The sequence below is a fragment of the Thunnus albacares genome, chromosome 1, assembly GCF_914725855.1.
Source record: "Thunnus albacares chromosome 1, fThuAlb1.1, whole genome shotgun sequence".
In the NCBI taxonomy this organism is placed as follows: domain Eukaryota; kingdom Metazoa; phylum Chordata; class Actinopteri; order Scombriformes; family Scombridae; genus Thunnus; species Thunnus albacares.
In genome coordinates, this window is record NC_058106.1 from 15266542 (window position 1) to 15292828 (window position 26287).

Sequence of the window (26287 nt, forward strand, 5' to 3'; positions counted from 1 at the left end):
GCATTCATAATAATTTTGATAGATTGAGATCTGTGTGTAGTTTTTGCGTATTTATATTTCATAGTTTTAAGTAGCTTGTATAAGCGACCCTCATGAGTTACCCTGTCATGTGGTGACATAGGAGCTGAGAATCTTGCCACCCAGTTGAACGCTGTTGAGGACACTCAAGCTTATATTATGTGACATAAGAGTTTTAAATGCAGTGTGTGAGTAAAGTGTTGATCAGATGGTCAAATGAAAATTGAAAGATCCCTGTGGTGAAATGAGGTAAAGTCCCCCTGGTTAAGTTTGGCACATTGAAATGAACACCAGCTATTTCTGAATTTAAGTGTCTTCTTTATTAGCTTTCCCGAACTGTTTGTCACGGGGTCTCTTACAGCTGTTTGGCTATAAATATGTAAACACAAACATTGTTTAATTGTCTGCTGTTGGTGTTAAAATTGCCCTTGGACTTTAGTCTCCTTTCTTGTTCAGGTAATTTTATTAATTATGCATAATTGGTCTCTCTGTCCTTTGGTTCAGTGATAGTTTTTTACTATTATGCTAATATTGCACTAAAACTCTCAAATACTCTTTTTCTTGCTGATTTTGTACACCTTTGATAAACGGTCAAAATGTGAGTGATGAAACTGTTTAATTGTTTTGTCTTTTTCCTGTGGAACCACTGTAAAATACAGCATTAGTGAGTTGTGATCTGAGCTTATTATTAACATAATAAAATGATTCTTTGAGTCACACAAATATCCGTAAAATTGATCAAATCCAATTTCACTTTAAAACCTCAGCTTGTAATTTCAGGGGGTTTTGGCCAAAAGCGAATCGTCATCTCGTCCCCCGGCTGAGAGTGGACCTGCTCTGAAATGTGTTTCAGGTTGCAGCTGAGCTCTTCAGCTATTACTGGACTGCATCTCTGGCAGAAATCCCTGCTGCCATGGTTGCAACCTCAAGGCTCATGCCTCTTAGTCACCAGGGCAGAAATGTAACCTAATCAGGTGTCTGCTGCTGCCAGTACATAAGCACACCGCACTGCAAACAGAGTGTAGATTGGCCGTCTTGTACAGAACCACGTGTAGGCCAAACACCCTTGTGATCCATGTCACTATATGACACCCTGTATTTTTCACATTTTACATGGAATCCCTTATTAATCCTTATTTTGCCGCAGGCTGTAAAATTCCTTTGCCACCTACCCTACTCCTACTACTTCTCGGGAGCTATTTGATCTTGCCAAAGTAACCACAAAATACAGTAGTTGCCTACAGGTTACAGAAGCATGCCTGTTACATGGAGATTGCTGGTTTGCATTGCCAGACTGAGTCAGAAAGTCTGCAGCGAGGAAGTGAATCATGTAGCACTCTCTCAACAAGTGCTCTAGATTCTACTTGTAACTTCTGTAACATATCGACAGTGTGTTTGTGTGCTGATGAGAAACATTATTTTATGTATGTTTAGAAGCTCATTTCTTTTGCAAGTTGACTTTTTATTGAAGTGTGTAGTCTTACCATGCATTATGCACCTGTATTAGATCATATGTGAGCAGTAGATATCAATCACAGTGCGATAGGAGCAAATGAGATGGTAACAAAAAAAAAAAAAAAAGTCGATGGCCCATCCTTTTTATTTTAAAGATGAGAGCAAGCATGACTGCATCTGCTGCCTTGAAGATCCCTCAGCAGTTGGCTGTAACTATATCAAGTCCCAAAGTCATGAACAAATGGTACTCTCATTACTGAACATGTTTGTTGTTTGTTGACAAATTTCAACATTTGTAGCACTCATCAAATTATTTTTGTCCCTGTGACGTTGTGGTTTGTGGAAAATAATCCTGTGCTGGAATTCCCCTGGAAGTGAGTGCGGAGCAGCTCGGAGCTTTGTCGAGCAGGGGTGAGTGAACATTCTGGGAGTGCTGAAAATGTAACCCACCCCCTTCACTTGCTCCTCAGCCCTCCTGCAGCCTGTGGGGCATCTATTCTTGGTTTTCCCATAAGGATAAATTCTTGCTCCAAATGTTTGGCCGCCAACTTGTATGGAGAGTAACCCCACTGTATAAGGCCACCCTCCTGGCAGGGGGGCTGAAATGGTCCCCAGTGTTGCAGAATAGAAAGGATGAAATGCTCCAGAGATGTGAGGGTGATGGACAGCTTGTTTGAGTTCAAGTTTCGCACTTATATCATTTAGTCTTGTAGGATCATTTTGCATTCAGTTGCCATTATGAAATGTGTATTTCTGTACGCTTGGCATTTGGTGCAATGTATGCTGGATGGGGTTGACCTTAGTCAATTATCAGTTAATAGCTTGATGTACTGGTTTAATATTTACACCATGAAATGTCAAAACTTAACAAAGTGACAAGTACCAGTGCCTAAAACAATGGCTATTGGCAGATATATAACCAAAGAATTTGGCTAAAAAACAAATGAGCTTACCATACTGTGTTCAGGTGGTACTGTACATTTTCAGCTAAAAATAATGAGTGTTACTTATTTCTTTTAGTAAACTAATCACAATGCAGACAAGACTTAAAGGAGTACTTCACATATTTTAATATTGACTTCTAAGAGACAGATTTAAAAAACTCTAAGCAGCAAAAGCCAAAATGTTCAATCCTCCCTGCCTGGTATACACCATTGTCTCTCAAATGCCCAACCACCACTTTGAGGAGAGGCTCTTCATTAGAAACATGCAGTCTCAAAGCCCAGGCTGGCATTATTATTATTATTATTATTATTATTATTATTATTATTATTATTATTATCATTTATTATTGGTAAGTTATTTTCTCAGACTATGAAAAGTTCTCTCCAGAGCCACGGAGTATATTATTATACAACTCTTCACAGGCTGTATATTATTGTCTATGACTAGAAAACTGATCTTAAAGTGCAAAATTGGTGGAGCTGAAACGATTTCTACAATTGGTTGGACAAAACAAGATATTTGAAGACATCATCTTGGACTTTGGGGACTTGTAATTGGCATTTTATCATTATTTTCTGATTTACCAACCAAACAAATTAATGTATTTATTGAGGAAATTACCAGCAGATGAATCAATAATGAAAATAATCGTTGCATATACATGCATACATTGCATGCATAGATGTTAAGCTAATTCAGCTTCAAATCTTTCTGTCAGACATTACCTACAACTGCAAGATTCTTAAAGATTTTTAAACTCCCAGGAACAATACATACATGCAATCATGAACACAGTACAACATAGTGACATTTGATCTCTGCATTTAACCCGTCCCTGAGAAGCAGTGGGCAGTCATTGGGCGGTGTCCGGGGACCCACTCCAGCTCTAGGCTAGTGACTTGGTCAGGGAGACTGACAGGAGAATTAACCTAATATACATGTTTTTGATGGTTGAGGAAACCGGAGCCCCCGAAGGAAACCCACGCAAGCACGGGGAGAACATGCAAACTCCACACAGAGAGGCCCTGCAACAGGTGATAGTTTTGCGTGATAACTGAAAACGATTAGCTAAAATTATATGTATAAAGTATATTGTTCTCTGATGAGACGGTTCAGCCAGATGTCAGTGTCTGCTTTAAGCCCGTAACAGATCTGACTCGACAGATCTGACAGATGCTTGCTAGCTGTACTTTGCATCCGTTTCCATTTGTGCTTCATTTGTTTGTTTCCCCCCCCCCCCCAGATGATTTTGTCATAGACTGCAAAATCCATGTTGACAAATATGGCTCCATCACACATAGTGACATCTGACCACAAGCAGGTGAAAGTGTTTAACACACTTGGCAAAATGGCAAGATGAGTGTCATCTCTCATTCCTCCTGTGATACTATATGAAAAGAGCAATTAGTTCAGTAAGTTCTCCTTCCTTTTTACTCTCTATAAGAAAACGTTTCTTTACTTTTCTTGACCTTGTGATGCTTTGCTTATTTCATATAGCTTTATGTTTTATGTGTCTCCCTCTCAAGCATAAAAACCTGACACTGCAAAATTCTGCAGATGGATGGTACCAGAAATAGCACTTTAAGTAGCTGTTAATGTATGACTGTTACACAATCATACTGTCAGTGCTCCTTGCCCTTGGCCGAAACCTTTCTGTCTGGAACAGACCTGCTTGTACCCCCCCCCCCCCCCCCCCCCCCAGCCGCCCCTCTTCCACCACCCTGCTGCAAGCCTCTGATATTGCTTGTGGAGGTTGAAGAGTGAATAAAGCTATATAAGGGAAACCATTCTTTGTTTATTAGTGAAGGGAGAGTACATGGGAGTGCTGCCAGGCCTCTCAGAGTAGAAAACGGGGACAGAAAGAAGGAAGATGAAACACCACTCAAGCAGAGTGCACTCTGCTATGCAGAGCTGTAAACATTGCTCCTTTTTTGTGCGTTATGAGCATGGCAGCTGGCTTACATTACATATGGAAGGCTCAGTGTTAATCAAGTGGCTGAAAATAGCCTTTTATTTGTGCGCCGTGCTACGGGCAGTGTGCACTAATGCAACTAGCCACAAGCATACAGTGGTTACATTAGCTGCTTCACAATGACTTCCAGTCTGGTGGTTGCTGTCAGTAGACTTATGAGCTGGGTGGAGACTTTTGGAGCGAGGCCATCCACCTGCTGCAGCCTGCCTGTCTTCTGGCATGACTCGTAGTTTAGGAGTAGTAGTAAGTGTGTCTTGGTTGTTTGATTCTCACTTAAGCTTTCGTAACTTTCCTAGAAGCAAGCTGTCAGATGGCTGTTAAGTTGTTCAAGGAGGTACTTGTGTAATTCTTAATTTTGCAGTTTAAGGTGTTGGATTTTTATAATCTGCATTTGAAAACAATATTAAATGAGGAGTGCCCCTGTATCTCCGATGACACACTTTGTTTAAATATGTTTCCAATAGGAAAGACTTGAATCGCTGAGGAGATTTTAGAAAACTAAAATGAGACTGCCTGTCTGTGGAGAACACGTTTAATTAACTCATTAACAAGGCTTAGGTTGATCAGGAGTATAGTTGTCGTTTGGGTGGTGGAAGGCAGTAGTGGAGGCGGTGCTAAGTCATGAGTTGCAATGCTCACATTTGGTTGTCAGCTTTGTATAATCACCATGGGTGTGCAGTTTGCAGCTGAATTATACTGCTCAGTGAATGCACTCTACATGAACTGGATGCACAAGGACTTACCTTCAGCTTGTTGACGCATTGCTTTGTGTGGGATTAATGAAAAGCATGGGATGTGATGATTCATAAGCACTATATGCTTATTTTCCAAGGCTGCTGTTTGCAAACAGTCGCATAATCTCTTCTGTTCCCAGTTGGAATTTAATTGAGATAATCCAATGTCAGTATTTTATGCTTTGCCAATTTAAAACAAGATTGTTTATAGTAATCTTCTGAACTTTAAGTTTGTGTGTGCACAGTGTTTCATATTGACGTGTCTATGGGGAGCTTGTTCTCCAGTTGGCAATGAGACAAATGCTGCATTGTCAGATTCCTCTCTTTAGATGGACTCGGGCGTTTTGTCTTTTGGACTCGGTGTAGAATGCCAGCCTTGTCCTCAGTTGGGTTATCTCCCCAGAGCAGAGCACACCCTCAGGGAAATTACTTTGGGGGCCTGGGGACAACCCCACCTACTCGTCCACCTCCTTGACAACACTATTGAACGATGTCTCCCTTTTAAGGACTGAGTTCCTCGTTTGTTACTTATGCTGTTGAAGTCAGGCGTCCTCTCTATTAGCTGGAGGATTATCTCTGTTTGTAAGGCTGGTAGGCAAACACCAGGTGGGAAATTTATTGCTGGCCACTCTTAAACGAATGTTCATGGAGAGACTCAGTGCTGATTTTGAATTGGCAACATTTGCTGCTAGGACGATGGATTTAAATGCCAGTTACAAGTGGCAGATGGGGGAATGGGATTTTTGTTTTTGATCTGTTTTCCCCAATGTCAAGTGCAGCTTGTTCTGTGATTGGAGTTTTGTGAACTGTGCTGCCAAGCCTTTTACTTTCATGCAGCTGTGGGAGCAGGTGAACACTCCTTAACAACCTGGCATCCCTGCCTGCTTTGGACTGCCATGCATTCCTGAGCTTTCCTTGACCCTACAGGGCTGTTTTTAAAGCTGGCTGTGCTTACATGAAGGAAAAACACACATTTTTTTTATAGGAGTGGATGCAGAGGTGGCACTTGGCATGCTGTGTTTGGTATGGTGTTAATATGCAGGTGGACATAGAGATATGAAAGAAATGAACATTTTTGGAAATATGTCTATTTGCTTTCTTGCTGACAGCTAGATGAGAAAGATTGATGCATCAAATGATGTAATCTTTAAGCCACCCATGGTTTTCTGGACTATAACTTTTCTGTTTTGCTTCACTCCCATGGCTATCTGTGTCATTTTCGGTTACAGCAGGCATCTGTTTTCAGGAAAAAAAAAAAAAAACACTGTTGCTAACTGCGAGCACGAAATGGCAAACGGACACAGATAGCGACTAGCTTGCTAATGTAGTGGGGTATTTAGTAGCTAAGGAGCTGGACATTTCCCTCAGGAGTTGGTGGAGACCAAAAACAGAGCTAAAAAGGCTAGTATATTGGGCTTAATTTCATCTGGTGGACACAAATGACTCCATTTGAACACTAATGTTGCTATATATAGGCTATGTCTAAATAGGCAAATGTCCCCTGTTTCCAAGTTTATAAACTTAAAAGGTGATAATGTCAATTTTGTGTTTACGGCTTGTTTTCACTCTCCCTAAGATGTCAAAAAATCTCTTATTGCAGGTTTAAGTATGAAGCTAGAGCCAGTAGGCGATTAGCTGAGCTTAGCAGCAGGGGGAAACAGCTAGCCTGATCCAACCTGCCAACACCTAAAACATTTTTCACAACATTATATCATGTTTCTTTTATATGTACACAAACAGGAGTATAAGAACACAAAAGAAGAGGAAATTGAGTCATGTGTTGGAATTATTTCTCAGCCAAGCACAGTATGCTAAGTTTAGCTAATCGTCTGCTAGTGCTAGCTTTATATTTATCGCACGGAGATGAGAGACTATTGATATTCTAATCTAACTCTCAAGAAGAAAGCAAGCAAGTAAGTGTATTTCCCAAAACTGGGAACTGTTATTTTAAAGATATAGGCTAATGTTGTAAATGTAGCTTAACCATACATAGCTGCCCAAAATTGACAATAAAATACTATTTATTGTCCCTTTTGTGCAGCATTTTTGGCATTTGTCGGTGCCAAAGTCTGCTCTTGAGAGTTGTCATCTTCACTGTATTAATCCCAGCAGTCTGCAGCATGCATGTAATTCCTAGCGTTGGTCTCTTCCTTCACTCTTGCCCCTGCCTTTGGTGTGGTTGTGGTATTCCTGCTGAAAGATAAGCCGTCCTGGAATCAGCCCCATTCTGCTGACTGAGCAGGAAACAGTAGCGGCCAACCCCTCCTTCTGCAACACCCCCCGCCCCCCCCACCTCACGCCCAAACCTCAGCTCAGTCTACAACCTCAGTTTCTCTCTTTATCTCACTCCCTTTTTCTTTTTCTGCCACCTGAATCTACCCCTCTCTTAGTTCCTCTCATCTCCTATCTCCATTTCACCACCCCGCCCGTTTTCTCTTCTCAACCCAGTGGCTAGCAAGCATGTCAACACCTCGGCTGCAACCCAGTCACAGGGATGAAATGACACAGGTTGCTTTGCTGGGTTGTAAATCAGCACACACACATCTGGTAAATAGATGAAGGCTGGTGTATTGATGCCTGAGTGACATTTAGAATTTTTTTTCATTGCGTGTGTCTGGTTAAAAAATGGACTGTTGCAAGGAAACATCCACTGTGTGATTTATGATGACTGGAAATAGGTCACATGACCTTCATTTAGCTGGAGTTAAGTATCATTGTCACTTTCCTGCAAAGACACATCATGAGAAATAATTGTGCATGTGCAGTTAGAAGGTTTACCACAATAGCAAAAGAGAAAAATAGACCTCAAGAGGATTTGCTGGGAAATGCTGTGAATGCTGTAACCATTTTGTGCCATCTGTGTATCTCAATTACGCTTCGGTACATTAGATTATTAGACTAATCAACTAATGACTGCACATTTTGTAGTTTCCTCTGTGGCGAAAAGTTGTTCTGACACAGATATCTTGTCATGCAGTTTAGCCTATAAACTAATTTTAAGTTATTAAAATGTCTGACCAAGACCTGATTTTCAGGAGGGATTTTCCACAAATAGAAAGTGTGTTAGGTTACATGATGTGAGGATACAATCTGTGAGGGGACTAGATTTCAAACAGAATGATAACATTCATGTTTTATACTAGAAGCTGAAAAGGAAGGGTGAAGCAGTTTCACCCTTGACAGTGACTGAAGGACAGGTTGTTGAACATGAATGTGAAACCATGTATTACAGCTGCTAAAACTAGGCCTTTTCATTGGATTTAATAGACTATGATGCTGCTTCCTCTGTGAGCTCTGATGGCTCTGAGGATTTGGTCTTTTCTACACTGTTTCTTTAGATGCAAGGTTAAGTTATTTGCCATTTAAATTAGCTGCAACCATGTCAAACTATCTCCAGGCTCTTCCTAGGATTGGATTTTTAAAAGAAATAGGTGTGTTTGCATTTTTGCAAGTTTGCGTGCCTGCCGTTGCCATCTGACTCTCCAAACAATGCAGAGTATTTAATGTGTATGAGGTGGATTGGGAGCGGCTCCTGCCTGCTCCTAACAATAGAACTGACAAGCAAAGGGGCCAGGCTTTCACTTTGCAGACAGCACGAAAAAACTGGGCTTGGAGTAGTTGGATTGTTCACCCACAATAGGCAGCCGCAGCCCTGTAAGGCAGTTTAACTCTTGTGTCATGTCTTCTCCTTCAGTGTCCCTGAGCCTCTGCCCAGCCACCAGCCTGCTTTTTAATTGGTTCTCCTGCCTGGCGGTCGCCTTACCTGCCTCGAATTGTTATTACATCAACTTGCAATGGAATTGCAGTGGACTTTTCAAAGAGCTTTAGGAAAGTGTCACACCTAGAAAGGCACTCATCCATTTAGAAAACCCTTTACTGCAAAAGCTGCTAATGGAAAAGATAAGGAACGGCAGAGCGGCGCTTATCCTAATTAAAATGTATGTCAATCCATATAGCTGTTGACTAAATTGGGTTTTGAAGGCCAGAGCTGCTGGAGCTACAGTAGCAGACAGTCTGCTCACAGCTGTCCAGCCATAGAGCGGATTAGAGGACTCCCATATCTCTACGGCTGAGATGTAAAAGAAGATTAGGTCGGTAGCTCATGAAGAGGGCTGTTCCATCCTAATCTGCAGGCCTGCCAGAGGGAGACGCTGCCTTTTTAGACTTGGCTTTGATGATTTATTGTGTCTTGTAAATAATGTACTCACTTCTGTGGCAGGCTGTGCATTTTTTTATGGATCATTTGTTTGGATGAGAGTGCAGCCTTGATGAACTGGCCAGCATATTAAAGGCTTGTACAGGATAAGTTTCTTTCATCAAGCAAGTTAATGGTACTCTCGCTTAAGTAACTTATGCAGCATTCTCATTAGGTTCGGTGCCATTTCTGTTCAAGCAGTTCTAATATTTCTAGTGGGGCTTTAATCAGCAGTAATGGGATACATCCAGAGCTCAATGACTCAGTTGTGTTTCACAGCTAACACAAACTGTAAAAACTGCATTGTTCCTGCTTTCCACAATACAGCTATAAATGCACCCAATAATGACTTTTGACAACTTCAACCAACTGTTCACATAGATATTTTATCAACTCTTAATACTTCGTTTACAAGTTGAGATCTTAGCTCCAGCGCTGGGATGTTATGGGTTCATTCAAATTGACCACGCGCTGTAACCAGAGAACAATATCTATCATACTGTACCAATGGAGTGCGAAAGTGGGATTTGATTCAAGCTGCTCTGCTATGCCACGACCGCTTGGCAGCTGGTGTCTCCCCCGATCAACACGATCCGATTGAAACATTGGACTGGGTCCCAACCTTTCAGCTCTAAACCTTAGTAAGCTTCACTAGAAATCTCATGCAAGATAGGTAGAAGAAATAAGTGTATGATATGAACTGATACTTTATACTTGCATGTTTGAGTAAATCTCCTGCAATGGAAAAGTTGATTTGAAATCCCTGTATAAGTTGCATGTAAGCAGGTTGTCTACTTCCTCAGTTACTCAAAGTTAAATTACATAATTGTAGTATTTTCTTTATTTGTCAGACATTGAAGAGGCGATGGGCTTTAACCTGTTTGACCCCCATTGAGTGTGCAATTGTGTGTGTGTGTGTGTGTGTGTGTGTGTGTGTGTGTGTGTGTTCAGTGTCATTTAAACCCAGTCTGGTGCATGACAGCCTCGCCCATGATGACAGTGACACTTTAAACCCTCTCTGTCTCTCAGCTCTCAGCTTTTCTGGAAAGACTGCTCTGTTCAGCTCTTAAGATGGTGAAAGAGGAAGGAGCATTTTGACAAGGTCATACGTTTGCTTTCAGGGATGGGTGATTGTTATTGAGCAATGAAAAGGAAATGAGTGATAACGCACAACAAGTTAAAGATTTAGGCTGGAAATGTTGGCCGTAGCAGCGGGTAAAATTGTCAACTGCCTAAAAATCCGGCTAATATGTCCTGTAAAAGATGTGCTCGTGAACATAATGAACTCTTATCAGCTAGTGAATTATCTTAATGATCAATTTCCTCCGTAATTTTAACATTTCATCTCGGCTTTTTGTTACAATTTAATTGTGTTACGCTTTTCTCAGTCGGTTACGGTTGCTGCTCAGAGGGTAGTAACTGGGACAGACTTACCATCGTTTGTTATTTATCACTACAGAGGAGAGGAACATTGTAATGCAATTCCCTTGTATTATTATTGCAGAATGTAGGCTTCAGAAAGCAATCACTTGAAGTGGTATGGGGATTTGTTTTAAGGCTACAAAGAACAGCTCATATAATCCCTTGATTTCCAATTTTGTGTTTTCCTTTTAGATTTTGTCTTGCAGTCTTGGTCTATTTGCTGTCATGGTTTATGCCTATGCCAATCCTCCCTAACCTCGTGGTATGGAAATAGTTTGCCCAGATGAATTATCTTTCACCCTAAATTCTAGCACTGATGCTCTGCTCTAATAGCAAGTGTCTTCCAGCAAACCTTGAAAAATAGTGTTTTTCACCTTTTTTTATATTTGCTTGTCAGAGAGAGACGGACAGCATAATGAAACTCTTACTTCATCTTGTCTCATGCTAGTTTACAGTTTGTTCTGCCAAAGAGCAATAGGACACACACAGTCACAAGCACAAGTGTAAACCAAATGTAAATCACAAATGTAAACACGCTGGGTTGCCTCTCTGCCTCTGCCCCCTCCCTCCCCCCCCTCCCTCCACAGTTGGCTGGGTGGGTTTGATTCCATTCATGGAACTGGGAGTTGGGTTGAACAGGGACGAGGGTCTGTGTAATTGAATTAGTAGCCATACCCTCCCTTCTTCTCTGGAAGGGCAGGACTAATCATTGAGGATCTCTACCATCCCGAGAGAGAGAGAGAGGGTCGAATGCTTGCCTTGTATAGAAGAGAGACGAGAGGGGCTCTGTCTGCTGTATGTGTGTGTGTGTCCATTTGTGTGTATCCGTGCCTATTTTGGTGAGTACATGTAGCTGCATGGTGTTTGATTTCCAGAGATTGTCTATACCTCGAGCAGATTAAATGGTGCGTCTGGACACAGGGCTCCTGACCCCTTAACCTCTGATGAGGTGGGCTATGTAACAACTGTGTGTGTGTGTGTGTGTGTGTGTGTGTGTGTGTGTGTTTGTTGGTATGTGTGTGTGTGTGTGTGTGCTAGCATGTGATGCAAAGCAACAGCTGCTCTCCAGATGTCCTCAACTCCCCCCCAAAAAGGGAAAAATAAAGAACTAATGAAAGAGAATACCAACCCCAAAGAGGTATAGATGAGGCTCTGGGAATATTTATATTAATTTATGAGTAACATTTGGATTTGAGCACAACGAATGAAATTCCATTGACCTCCCTCTTATTGGTGGAGCGGCAGAAGTCTCAGAGCTGGATATCTTAAAAAAAAAAATCAATGGATAAAACAAAAGTACAAGGGTAGATACTCAGATACTTGAATATTTCTGCCATTGAGTATTGATCAACAGATATTCAGTTTTTTGAAAACCTCATCCTGATCCCCGTTTTTGCAGGTCACTGATTGATTGTCTTCAGCGTTGAACCTCATGCTCCTTTCTTCTTCATTTTCTGCATTTCCCACAGTCTCTATTGCGGTAGAAAATGTATTGCTTACTCATACATGCAAACCCGGAGAGAGCAGATGGTTTGTGTTTATAAAGATGGAGGCATTATTGTTATTGGGAGCACTGCTGGCTCCTAGTGAAAAACAGGCATCATTAACTTAAAATCATTAAATCACTTCCACTGTCTGTGAAATAAGTGAAATTCTATCTGGCATTTGCACTGAAAGGTTACATTATCTGCTTCACACAGGTAGTAGTCAAATATGACTGTTTGCATACTGGAACTTTGTATATTTAGCATGTTTGCTTGGTGTTTTGCACATTCATTAACAGCGCTATGTTGTAATAATGGTCAAGTTCCATTCTTTTTCTTGTCTCTATATTTTTACAGGTCTTTTTTTAGAGGATAATGTGTGCTATATGATGAGCTCTAGACAGGTGGCTCCCAATGAGAGGGCAGTGGGTAATGAGTCCCTTACCACACAAGGAACCCCCCCCACCCCCCACCCCCACCTGCATATATTAGGCCCAGATCCCATGGACTCATTTAGCTAATTGCATATCTAGGTCTGCTACTCATCCATGGGAGTGGCGGAAGACACCAGACAATTAGTTAGTGGGCTTCAGTCAGTCAGTCAGTCTGAGCTGCTAGGCTGAGCTGTGAAGTTTGCTATGATTTAGGACCTCTAATCCCCTGCTACTGACAGCCAGAAAGTAGCTGCATCATCTAGACTTTTTTCCCCTCTGTGCTGCTCCTCAAATTTCACTCTGTTTTCTCTGTAAGAGCTGACCCTGCTCAGCTCTTAAAGTGTCCTTTTCTGTGGTTTAGGAGTTGTGTACGGAACAGAAAGGGGTCACTCTATCTCTTTGCGTTTTTAGGGATTTTTAAGCTGTAGTGTTTGGTTTCATTGATGCGCTGTTCTCGAGCTGATGGAGGAGAGGTTTGCTGCTGATGTTGGTGGAATGAAATGATTGGACTGTCCTTGATGTTACAGTTTAATGCCTCAAGGACGTGGTTATAGTGACAGTTATGTCCCAGCAGAACGACTGCACCGAGCCAGTTGTCAGGCTAATGTGTACTAAATTAAAGAATGTCGGAACGGATCCACAATTTGGATGGTGTCCAGAGGGATGGTAAGCTGCAATGTGTTTAAGATGGAAAGGTGGTACCTGTGTTATTTTTAAGTTTTTCAGCCTAGGTTGTGCATCAGTTGGGGATTTTTTTTTTTTTAAAGAGAATTGCAATTTGGGATTTGGTTTGATGTTCTAATCAGGGCAGTGAGAATCAAAAAGTTTAGAGAAGCTAGTTTGTATGGAATAGAGTGTTTGTGCAAATCTCTAAAGACTTCCGGGGGGGAATGTGGATGGGAATGAGTAATGCTTTCCTCTCACTGAGCAGCTTCCATTGATCTTTGAGGTGGCCTACAGCAAGGAACTTAACACTCAGCCCCCATCAGTTTTAGTGGAGCTGCTCAGTGGCAACAACTGTGTGTCCGATAAAACAGGATCATATGATTTCAAATGTATGTTTTTTCCTTGATAGCTGAAAGATTTGCGGCACAGTATTTTATCGCCACGCATACATACCTTCGGTAAACACTGGGCTGCCACTTTGACCCTTGCACCGATGTTTTGTTAATATCATGGTGTAATCCAGCTGTGTTGATGGTATGTGATGTTGAGAAGTCATAGCGGGCAGCTTTATTAAAGCTTCATTTTTGGGGCCAGAGCAAGGTGTTTCCCTGGCACCATATTGTCTGAGCACTCTGTCCTCCTCTGCAGCGCGAGATTAATGAAACCGCAGGATGGACGGAACAATGAATTCTCAAGTGGCACATTGTGCTTCCTAAGATCGCCACTGGCGATGTACCCCTGCGCCCCACCTCTGGAAACCCCAGGGAACGAGAGCAGTTTCCCCGACTCATTCAGTTTTTCATCAGCCTTACTTCCTGTCATTTATTTCTGTCATGACTGGTTTGGTTATCACAAAATCTTAAGAGTAAATTTAACAACATATTCTGAGAGTCAATGCAGGTTTTTGTTTTTTTTAAGCACAAAGTAACTACTGGCCTCTTAGATTCGTTACACCCTTGGTGGTGTCTCCTAAATGGAGAGTTTTTGCAATCCCCCTCAGGCATAGAAAAGACAATCACAGGAATGCAAATGTCTGTAAAGTTTCTGTTGAGATAAGGTCTCTATTCAAGCGTGTTTTGTTTAATGCGGGTAGCTCACGTTTACTTTCCTGGAGGCAAAAGGCTCAGCATGTCTCCATTATCACATTATTTTGACTTTCCAGGGATTCTTTTGCTATTGTGCTGTTGTTTTCAAGTGGGTTTAATATAACCTGAAGCTGTGTCATTTTGCACTTTAATAACCATTTATTATCATGGAATATAAACATTGTGGAATCAAAATAAAATTTGACATAAATTGTGAAAGCAACAAACATCTTGTGAGTTCGCTGGGGCGAACAAACTTAAAAGTCATGATTTTAGCATCCATGTGTTTGTGAACTCAGTGAACTCAACGAACAAAAGCATGGAAGCAGACTCAGACCCTGCATGACTCCGATTTGTGCCACTTTCCTTTTTCCTTTTTAATCATCATTCTATAATGGACAGATATTAAAGGAACCTGTCATTTATTTGACCTCCTCTGTGGAATTTGAAAAGTGAGTCATTATGTGAATCATTTTCCTCCTTGTGAGAAACCTGAAACCTTTTCCTGCTCCACCAATGTCAGCAAGTCAATAGCTCAAGGGACAGGTTGTTGCTGCTAGCTGCTGGAGCTAAAGCCTGAACTCTGAGGAGGTCTGATGAGTAAGCAAGTAATCAGAAGCCGGATAGATTGTTAACAGCGGTTTTCGGTGCGAGCCAGTGTTCGATGTCATCAGAATGCAGCTGTTTTGATTTGACCCTCTAACATTACATTATTTGGATTTCTTTGTTCTTGGATGATTAATTGGTGGGTTAAGATGCAACAATATTGTTTTTTGTGTGAAAAATACTCCTATCACACCTGTGCTGTGTATGAAAACAAAGTACTTCATTGCTGATGCATTATTGCTTATACCACAGTCTTGTGGAGTGTGTTTGTGAGTGTTGTTGTAACTGCAGTGCGTGCAAAACCTCCCACGGGAGAGAAGACCTGCACGGCGGTGAGAGCCAGCAGAGTGTTTTCTGTCCAGTGATCCACCTTGAGAGCGTGTCTCACTTGTCCCCCATCAGTCTCCAGCCTGTCAGAGGAGCCGCTGCAACCCATGCCATTAACTCTGGCTCTGGGGCATTATACTGTACAGCCTGGACAGGTGTAATAACCCTCACTGCCTATTGTGAAATATTCTAGTTATCCCAGTTTTGATTGTTCTGGTCAACAGTGTTTGGAAAGTTAAAACTGCAGCAGAATAGTAAACTGACTACAGACCAAACAATACATGACTACATGTGACATTGTCACTGTTATTACAGAATGGGTCTTTGTGTTTTTTTATAGTTAATTGTTGTTTCCATAAGACACTGTAATGTGCTGTAAAGAGTTTTTACATACAGTCCTGCTCAGGGCTGAGCAATTGAAGTTGAAATCACTATTTTAAAGAGTGAGGTAAACCATTGATTTTGACAGCTAAAAAACAACAACTATCGCTGCAAGTTCAGTCAGCTGTAGCTAATTAACATTCATTCTTGGAAGTTGACCAAACCACTAAATGGCACTCTTGGCTATTGTCTGATTAATGTGGTTTCATTTGGGAAAGAAACACCACTCGATAGTTCTGATTTTTGAAAAGATAAAGAGTGTGGATTGTTTTTTGTTTTGTTTTTTTTTTGCTGTTCAAAAAGACCAACACAGTGGTGAGTCTAGCTGATGACCTTACCTCATTTACAGACGAGCAGCTAGCACGTTAGCACGTTAGTAAAACGACCCACAGCTGGCCGTTAGTGAACAGGATGCTGAATCTTACAGTTAAAACTTTAAGCACGTCCCAACATCGTTATTGTTGAATGCTGTCGAAGCGTGAAATGTAGTGTCAGATAATTATAAATAGCCAGTCACTTAAGATTTAAACTATTTTTCATGACAGTTATAACTGTGAGTGTTGGTACAGTGATTTAGTTTGTTTTTTCGACAGTAACAGCTTCCAAAACTATTCACTTTAAATGGTTATATAATGGTTGTTTAGATTGTCAATATACATGGCCCACAAAGCTGAACTGATTTCATGTTGTCATTCATTGGATATCATTAATCAAACCTGCTGACTGCTGTTTATTTGTTCATGGCTCTCTGTGGTTGTTACATCATCATGTGACTGCAGCAGGTCTCAGTGTTTCAGAGCACAGTGGGGTGTTTCTGAAAGCTGCTGTACTGTACCTGGGGTGCAGTGACGTACAAAAAAACCCAAAACATCTGAGTTTGATCGAGCTAAATGTAGCCACGTAGATACAATCAACTCAAAAAATGCCCTCAGTGACTCTGATAACATCTCTGTTCCAAACTCTTTCTGCAAAATCTCTCAGTAAATATTTGCTCAGAGCACCACCATGTAGACAAACACTCTATTCAAGTTGGAACAGTTTAGAAAACTGCCCATTGCCCAGATATACGCACTCTCCTATCACTCCTACCAGATCAGGTGACACAGAAACAAAATCAATCATATTTTATGTGTTTTTAATTATTTATCTAACAATGCAAACTTATTATGAAATCACTATTTTATAATTCATATTCCTCTTAAATGTGTGCTCCTTTATGAACAACTGTCAGTCTGCTGCATTGGTGGAGATCTTCAGCATTATCTTGGTATAGAAACTATAGAAATAGAAAATAAGAACTGTAATATCTTTGCTGTGTTGTTGTGATGAACTTTCAAATTTTCACTCATCCAATTAAACAGCTGTAACTGCCTCCTTATTCTTGAGAGCAAGCTTCCAAAATGATGTGCACGTGCTTCCGAAGAAATTTGAGCCCAATTGGCCTGATGGTGGCGCTGGAATTCAATATTCGAAATGCCACATCCCTCATACTGTATGTCCAATTCACTTGAAATATCACACACAAGTCCAGCTCAATGTGCTCTACAAAAAAGCCTCTTAGACCATAAAAGTCCACCATAATGGTTGTTTCGCTACTTTGCATAATGTGGAAAACAGTCATGTAACACCTTGACTCAATCAACATCAAATTTATTATAGAGCCTTGTGGGACTGAGATACACATTTGTACTCCAAATGAGTAAGATCGGCTGAAAAACATGGCCGCCATCAACCAAAATATCTTCACAGAGGGCGGGGCCTAGCAAATATTAGCCATAACTCATTAACCATTTGACCAGTCATCATAAACTTTGGTGCAAAACTTCAGTCCGTGTTAGGGAATAGGTCTACCAAAGCATTTTGAGCCTGACCCATAGGGGGCGCCACAAATGCCACTGTGTATCTGAAAACCCGGTGGACAGAATTTCACCAAAACTGGTGTGCATGTTCAGGGGGTGATTATTAACCAAAATCTGAAGTGCCATATTGATCTGTACAAGTGAGCGTGGCCTATCACATCTTTGCTCATAACTCAAGATGCCTTTGCGCGATCCTGATTAAACTCACTGGAGACATCTTGCACTATCTCCTCAACATACACACAGTTTCATTCACATCTGATGAAGGGGGGACGAACGGACGCTGATGATGAAACAAGCGTGTGATTGGTGTCACTCCTTCTTTAAACAGAATTAAACTAGCTGAAGTGACTTTTCTCACCTTTTTTTGCAGAGCCTGAAACCCACTCGTTGCTGCTCATGGCTTTAATTTTGGCTGAATGAGCTGCTTCCTTCTACTGACTGCAAAAAAGCCACCAATTGCCGCTTGTGGCTATATTTTGCATAATGCTTCGGTGTATCTTATCCTCTTGTATTGTAACATATGCCATAGCCCATTACAAATATCTCAAAATATGGTGCTGAGCATTTTGTGACTGGACATCCTATGAAGCAGCAAGAGAGAGATGAATTTCTTACATTTGTGTTAGGAAGAAAATCATGATTATTACTTTTAAACCTAAATTCACATGTTCTGTACATCTGTCTCATAAATGTCCACCATTTGTCTTTTCAGCTGTGAAGATCAGCAGACATCAAAGGAGGCATTTTCCTCAGCAATAAGGTAAGAAGCTGATAAACACGGAGACATGAGAGCATATAGACAGACTAGAAAATGTCATGAACAGTTAGTTTCACTGTAGTTCTCCCCTCAGGAGAAAGCTTCTGTAGCTCTGGATGCTGCAGCGTGCACGCATGTGTGTATTTTCAGCACTACAGATGGTGTGCAGCATCACTTAACGCATGAAAAGAGAACTAGCTGAAAATGTGTGATTTGGCAAATTGTGATTTGGCATTTAATGAAGTTGAGTTAAACTGTGAAATCTTAATGAATGTAACAGAAACACTACACTTTTGAAAGATGCCATGCAGAGGTCAATCTTGTGCCGATACAATTTTGACAATGTTTGACTCAGAGCCAATGATATCATCCTGTTTGCCAGTAACAGTTCTTGTAAGTTCTCCAGCCTGCTCTCACATAAATTCACATGAATTGTATCATGTTGTTAGTAACTGATTTACATTGAGAATGTGTGGGAACATGGTTCACCGGGTTACAGTGGACAGGTGCGTGCTTGCGTCAATGTCAGTGGCGGTGTACAATCGCAGGTGTAGGTTCTGACATGAGTGCTGTATGTTTGTCTTACATCAGATAAGGAGTACTTTCCCCGGCGCTGGCTGCCGGGGAGTCATATAGAATCAAGATTGTGAAAGGGTTAAAACTGAGAAGCTTTCTTAATGGTAGTTTTTGCCCTGCAGACTCTTTTCTCTGCTGCTCTTAATGGCAGCAGTAGCTTCAGTTTCTCTACATTCTCTTGCTCTTACAGTTTGCTATTTTGTCTTTTTCCTGTCTTTATGATTCACTCTCTTCACTTTCACAAATACTCTGACAGCAGGCTGCCATAAATGCAAAATGTTGGGCTTGTGTTGTATGAACATCTCCTGTGTGAGAGTGTGATAACTCTCAAATTATACATCCTATCAATCCTGGGAGCTGCTGAACCTAAATTAACCATTCCTCCCTACTTGTGTTCACCTTGCAAGGCTAAGTGTGTGTGTTTGTGAGTGATACAGAATGTGTATGTCAGACATACCTGGTTTAAAGCCACTTACTAGGTGCACTCTATCAAAGACCATGTGACGTATACTCTGTCTGGACACAAGAGAAGAAATGGTGCTTATTTGGATCACTTTTAGGTCATTAATATAAGTCAAGAGAATGCCAGTATGCAGGTTGTGCATCACTCCGTGACAGTACATATACTAATCTACATTTTCAAGCGGACTCAATGAACTGCTTGCAGAGGGCAATTAAACTGGCAGCATCTGGTGCCCAGCCACTCACTGTAATCATGCTCCACTCCACAAATGAGGTTACCGTCGCTGTGCATTTTAGTTTTCTAACAATTAATGAGCTCTAATGTGGATTTGTCTCATGCCATGCTTCAATAAGCAGCCAGATCCGAACTTAATCCGAAGCACATTAAAAGTACAATAAGACTGCACGTTAAATTGTTTTTTGGAAGCAGCAGAATGCAAATGATCCTTTGGCTCGTCCGTCAATATTTAAGTGCTGACATGTGCTCCTTTTTTTCCTCTTGTCTCTGACTGCATTTAGCACTGCTGCAGGTGGTCGGACAGGCACAGGACAGAAAACAAGTTTTCATGTGAAGTTAAGGGTTAGAAACACCCCTAACTGTGACAGCATTGGTGTCTGATGTGTATTTAGGTGTTTCAGGCTTTCTAAGCATTGTATCTCAATCTCACAATATGGGATTATTGGTGGGAAAAAGTTTTTTTTTTGCTGTCTTGTTCCTGTATGTGTCATGGCTGTGCTCAACCAGTGTCAACACGGCCTCAGCCAGCTGTTCACTGTCCAGTCTGTTGACAAATCGGAGCTGTTTGCTCATGGTTGATTAGTCAAGCGTGGGCTGAGCTTATGAAACTGTGGTGGGACAAAACGCTGAAAGTAAATCATGACGCTATGTTTACAGTATTGAACTGCTTTTTTTGTCCAAATGAATTACTGCCACATAAATTATTCTTTTTAAAAACATTTTTAGACAAAAACTATTTTGTTGAAATTAATTTTCTTTCCATTGACTTGGATTTCTGTTCCATATTTGATTCAAAATTAATGTCACATTTTCCTGTGTTGTTTTGCTAGTGTTTCCCAGGGAATGATCATTAATATACTTTAAAAGCACTTTTTAAACTCATTTTTATGTTTGATTTAGTGTTTTTATATTTGGTCCAGGGTTGGACCTAGCAGCAGATCAGCATTTTATAATCTGCCCATTTTTGAGGGAATTAGCTACATATGTTGTAGCGACATCAATTTTTTTCTTTTAGATAAATGAATGTCTGCGAGCTCTACTATTTGATTGGACATCTGCAAACCTAATTTAGTTATTTATTAACAATAATCTTTTTTTGTCACAGGCATGATTTTTAGGTTTAACTTCCTCCGCCAAGAGGAATAAAGCTTTTAACTAGAACTGGCTCGTCTTTGTTTTTCTAGTTATGGTAAGTTTAATTACTAAGCAAGTAGGTTTATGACATTTCAAGCATCTCAACTTTTCCACATGACATAACCTTGAGTGATTATTAGCTCAGTTATTTTTCTTTGTGGTGTCATACTGTCAGCTACTTCCTTGCCAAATGGATCACTCACTTGTATAATTTAAGTGCAACTAAACAGCTGTTTGTTTGTTTTTTTCTAAAGAGAGAAATGTCTGTGCTGAAGATGGCTAAAATGGTCCATTTCCAGCCTGAACAATCTCTTGTTTAGACGTTCCTCACAAATTGTATTCCTCTGGACTATTCCGGACTGGGACTGCACCCAGATTCCAACTCAGTGGATTGTGATCAGTGTTACAGGTTATTACAAATTCCTATGTTTCATCATTGGTATTTTTGATTGTATTCTGTACTCTGGACTGTTGACATAGACATGTAAGACATTACATGAAATCAGATTTTAATGACCTATATTGGTATTTTAATACCAGTTATATCCATGTTTGTTCATTGTACAGTATGATGCTCTGTATCCTGTACCAGTGCATCAAATACAGTCGTCGCTGACACAGACTTCATTCACCAGGGTGACTGTAATGGCATTGGTCACATTTGACTCTGACCAGATCTCGTGGAAATATTGAGTCACCAGAGCAGCATCATTTCACAGCACTGTTACCTGCACTTCATAAAGGTTTATTTATCAGAGCCGATGACAACTACTGTGGTTCCTGTTACTCAGCTATCTGTGCTGGCTGTTTATGGATTTGCTGGATGTGGTTCGTCTGTCAACTGTTTCCCCAAATAAGCTGTGCTCGGTAAACAAGGAGGTGATGTCACACTCAGCAGAGCAGATGTGTTTAATTTAGTTTTTCAGTCGGCCCAGAGATTTTTAGGAAGGGGTATTGTATCCACGGACCACCCCAAGATTCTTGTATGTGATGGAGCTAAAAATGTCACTTTTACCAACAAATTGCTCAAGAATATGCATTTAACACCGGTTTTAGAGGTAGAATGATGGTGCGACACCATTGTTTCATCCATTGTTACCATCATGAATCCAAGCTGACTAAAATGTCTTGTGTTAATGATATGTACAAACCTTTACAGCCATTTTCCAAGCATACAGAAAGTGAGTGTTTCCTAAATTAGATTTTACATCACTCTAAGTATGCACAGCTTTCCCGCAATTAATCATGAAAAACAGTTGTTTAATTCTGCTTCACCTGGTGAATGCTCTAGCTGTTACTAAAATGTGTGCCTCAGGGCTGCAATGTGACTAATTATTCAATTTGTCAACTTGCTATTCATTTTAGTTTGAGAACTGCTCTGAGTCTCTCTTTCTAAGCCCGGAAGATGACTGACTCCTGACCACATTTTACACTGACTCTTCCATGCTATCACTGCATTCCTTCCACTAACAGACATTTTACTGTTAAGCAGTGATCATGGCTCCTAGTGGGGTGACCGAGGCCGTCACCACAGCAGTTGGCTGGCACCCAACGTAGTGAATCACCTGTTTTTCCAGGCAGAGTGGCTGTGCCATCGGGAGCGTTGTGTAATCCCAAGCTGCATCACTGCCAAATAGAACAGGCCTCGGTGTCCGGAAAACTTTTGGCCTCCTTGGCATTCATGTGTAGGCGGCTGTCATGGGTCTCCCCTTTGGATCTTTTTTGTTTCTGGCCCTGATATTTTTGCATTGAAGGCAGAGCGGCTGATATGTATGTGATGCTGTTCAATATATTTGACCCCTTTTGAGCAAAACAAAAGTACAAACATCTCGAAGAGGGATTTGGGCCATCATAATAGGATATCTAATTCTTAATAATTGCCCAATATTTTCCTGATATTGATGATGTGAATACTTTTATATAGCAGGACTGTCTCAGATCAATGTCCTCATTACAAATTTGCAATAAAATGAACACAATCTGATAATCATTCAAATAAATTTCATAGCAAATATGACTCACCCATACAGTGTTCAAATCAGAGATCTCCTCACACTGCAGAGGGCAGTGGAATTATTGCTGAGGAAAGGGCTCAGACTAAATGCCGGCCCGACAGCCAGAATTATCCCGGCCTTTAACTAAACCAGAAAGTCCCATAAGAAGCACAATCCCCATAATAACCGTTAAAAGCACACCAAAGCACAGAGATTATGTGGACCTTTAGTACATGGCAGGTTTTATCGATTCCCCATCTTCTTATGATTTGTCCCATGCAACTTGAAGGCTTAGGAATGTTTATGTGACATCAGTACAGATGACTAAAAATATCACAGTTGCTGACCAGAGATCACCTCACAAGCAAGGATGCATATTTCTATCATTCGCTTAGAAAAAAAACAGCCCCAAAGGCCCTGAAATACATACTTGGCAAGCTAGAGGACTGTCTGACTAACTCCATTAACTTTTTTTTGTCATTCACACTATTGTAGGCTAACTTAACAATATTATTGTACTTAAGTCATTTGATAGATTCTCCCAGAACCCGTTTTTCATACCAAAAATTGCAGATCTCGGGTTACAGCCAAATCATAGCTTTTTCAGACGGGGGAACCGCATGGGAAATAATAGAATGATGCACATGCTGATGCTGTGTGTATTGTCTGGTGATTGATATTTTTTTTTCTTTCCTTCATGAATATTACTCAGCCTTGGTGCAATGAGACAAAGTAGTGTTGTCATGTGAGTTTTGTATCAAAGTATTCATCTAAGACAAAGTGCTTTACAAACGACTGACTGATGCATTTATCTATAATGTCCAATATGTGCTTTGTATCTCTTTTCCCAGACGCAGAATTGCAAGAAAAATGGGATCACAAAAAGAATAAGAAGGGATCACAATTAATCTGCAATGCGTTGCTGCTGTTATTGCAGCGTTCATGTCAGCATCTTGCGGCTCCAAAGTATTGAGATGGAACAGACTTGACATGGATGTATTACGGCACAAGTTGTTACTTTAATAGGTTACACATTCCACATTATCAGCACTTAAGAACAACACGTGACTCTGTTGCAGAGTGCTGCTCCTGCATGATGGAGCCCTGCAGATTCTTAAGATGCAACAGCAGAGAGTAAAGCATTTAATGCATCAAAGGCAGAAGTGATGCTGCTTTGTTTTTAATGAAAGGGGGCCCAACTTGACTCTTTACCAGTCATTTGTTTTCCACTGTGGTCTCTTTTTTATTCACTGCGTTGTTGTGTATTCGATGTAGGCACGCTGTTGTGCCAGGAAAGTGTTGATGTGTATGTGGATGACGAACCACTCGGAGCTGACTGCAGCTTTGCACGTGGAAAGTATGTGCCACTCAGTAGATACACAGTGTATATTTTTGGTGCCACACACAGGGCTCCTTCTCGTGATGTCCTTTAAAAGTGGACATATGATGTTTTGATCCTCCATCATGGCCACAGGCAGCAAGTACCTGTCATTTTGGAACAGGAAGATGGATTATGGCAATACTGTTAATACCTGTGAATTTCTATATGGATTTTTTTTTTCTCCAATAACTGTGATTTACACCCCGTGTTCTCAGAGTTCTGCCTTACTGCTTAAGGTGTCAGTATACTTTTACAGAAGTGTTTGTCAAATGGTTGAACAGTTTCCGAAACCCCTTCCACCTTTCTGACATTAGAATTGGGCGGCTGCGTCCAACAATTTCTGTAACTTTCCAAAACCTTCAATCCCACATCCACACCTACTTCATGCCAGCCGTGATTGGCCAGCTGTGTGGAGGTGAGGAAGGAGCCAGAGATTGAACTTTTCCCTCCAAGCTCTCATTTTTTCATTTGTTACTATTTGTCACATTTTATGTGTTGGCCCAAGTGCAACAATATGAATGAGTTGCTTTTCATAGTGTGTTTGGAGTTTGAATGACTTGTTTATTTTTGTTGTTCATACATAAGAGCAGGTTGATTAATACCCTGCCAGTTATGAAAGTATGTAGGTCCCTCTCTAATGTCAACTAAGGGATTGGTTTATTAATGAATGTCTTCATTCTTAGTTTATTCATTCATTTAGGATTTCCAACCTGAGAAATAGTTTCATTATGGACTTCACAACCACTTCACAGATGTCAGTCTGTGAAACAGGCAATGAAAGCTGGTTCCCTTTGCCTTTAGGAGCTACAAACCAAACTGAAAGGATTTCATTAGTCTGGGTTTTAGTGGATCTTTAAGTGTTCCATTATGGTCTGAATACAACCTCAGAGGCTTTTCACACTGACCAGAACAAAAGTCTCGAGTAAACATTAAATAATATGACTTTCTTCAATTTTTGGATTGAAATTTGTTAGTTTTATAGATGCCGAATATCAGCTCAAGATATCAGACAGCAGTAGCTTTGATTCACATATGAAACTGTGCATATCAGCTGAACTCTTGTGCTTTCTCATTTCATTCCTTATAAAACAGATCAGATATTAGTCAGGCCACAACCAGCCTCTGTAACCATGGCAACTTGTGTTTGAACATATCCTCAAGTAGCAATAGAGTAGAAAAATGACGGGCCTTTTTAAGGGAAAACCAAAATGTGGGAGTGAGCGAGGGTTGTAACAGAAGATTAACTGATTGGTGGCTCATAAACGTGTCGTCTCATGTGAGCTCCCTCCCCTCTTAAGTACCCATAAAAGTTGGTATCTCTAGGATAAATTTACATGTGCTAAAAGGATGGGGGGGTGACTGCAGTTAGGCTTTAAATTTCAAATTGATTCCCTCTTCTGGTTGAGAGGCCAAATTGAATATGAATCTATTTTAAATTATGTTGAATGAGGCATTAGCAACAAGCTGTGTGTTAGATTAGAGGCAGTGTTGGAAGCCTCTCCTCTCCGTGAAATCCGACACCTGCGTTGGTGCTGCTGCTGACAGAGACGCATCACCTGTCTGCCTCAGCCGTTTGCCAGGCTATCTCTCTCTCACAAACACACACACACACACACACACACACACACACACACACACACAAACAAATGTGCACATGAAAAACACACAAGCAGACGTGCTGTTTCTGTCACTCAGGAGGTATGCAGTCTGTCACCTGACCCCACCACCAACCAGGTGGATAATTATCCGAACAGGCTTTATTTCTCACATGTAGCTTCCTTTTCAAGTAGAGGTGTGTTTGTGTTTTTAGTCTCATATCTGTGTGTACATGTTTGTCTGGTGACAACTGTGCCACAGTGAAGAGTAATTAAACACTAGATTTTTTTTTTTGCTGTAAATGTGCCTTTTTCCTCTGACATATAATGAAACATTGATTTAATTTGTAGTTTCACATGCTACATCTTTGTTACTCTGCCCCTCCCACAGTCACACTCACTCCCAACAAGCCTTTGTCAGAAATGTCCCCGCAATCGACAAGTTCATCTTGAAACCTGGTGCATGTATGTACTTCCAAACTGACTCCTTATTCCTGTCAACTCTCTCTGCAGTGTTCACTCTTTGGCACATCACTAAGCCTTCAGTCTGGCTTCATTTCCACG

The 26287-nt window shown here is 40.8% G+C and overlaps 1 protein-coding gene across 3 annotated transcripts in view; it reads left to right on the forward strand.

Annotated features, from left to right (window-relative positions):
- The window catches only part of tln2a (talin 2a), a 96009-nt gene that overhangs the window by 6087 nt on the left and 63635 nt on the right, over positions 1–26287 (forward strand). For all 3 annotated transcript variants that reach the window (XM_044345606.1, XM_044345623.1, XM_044345614.1), the window contains exon 2: positions 18299–18346. The gene's annotated coding sequence lies outside the window, so the exon portion shown is untranslated. The remainder of the gene's footprint in view (positions 1–18298; positions 18347–26287) is intronic.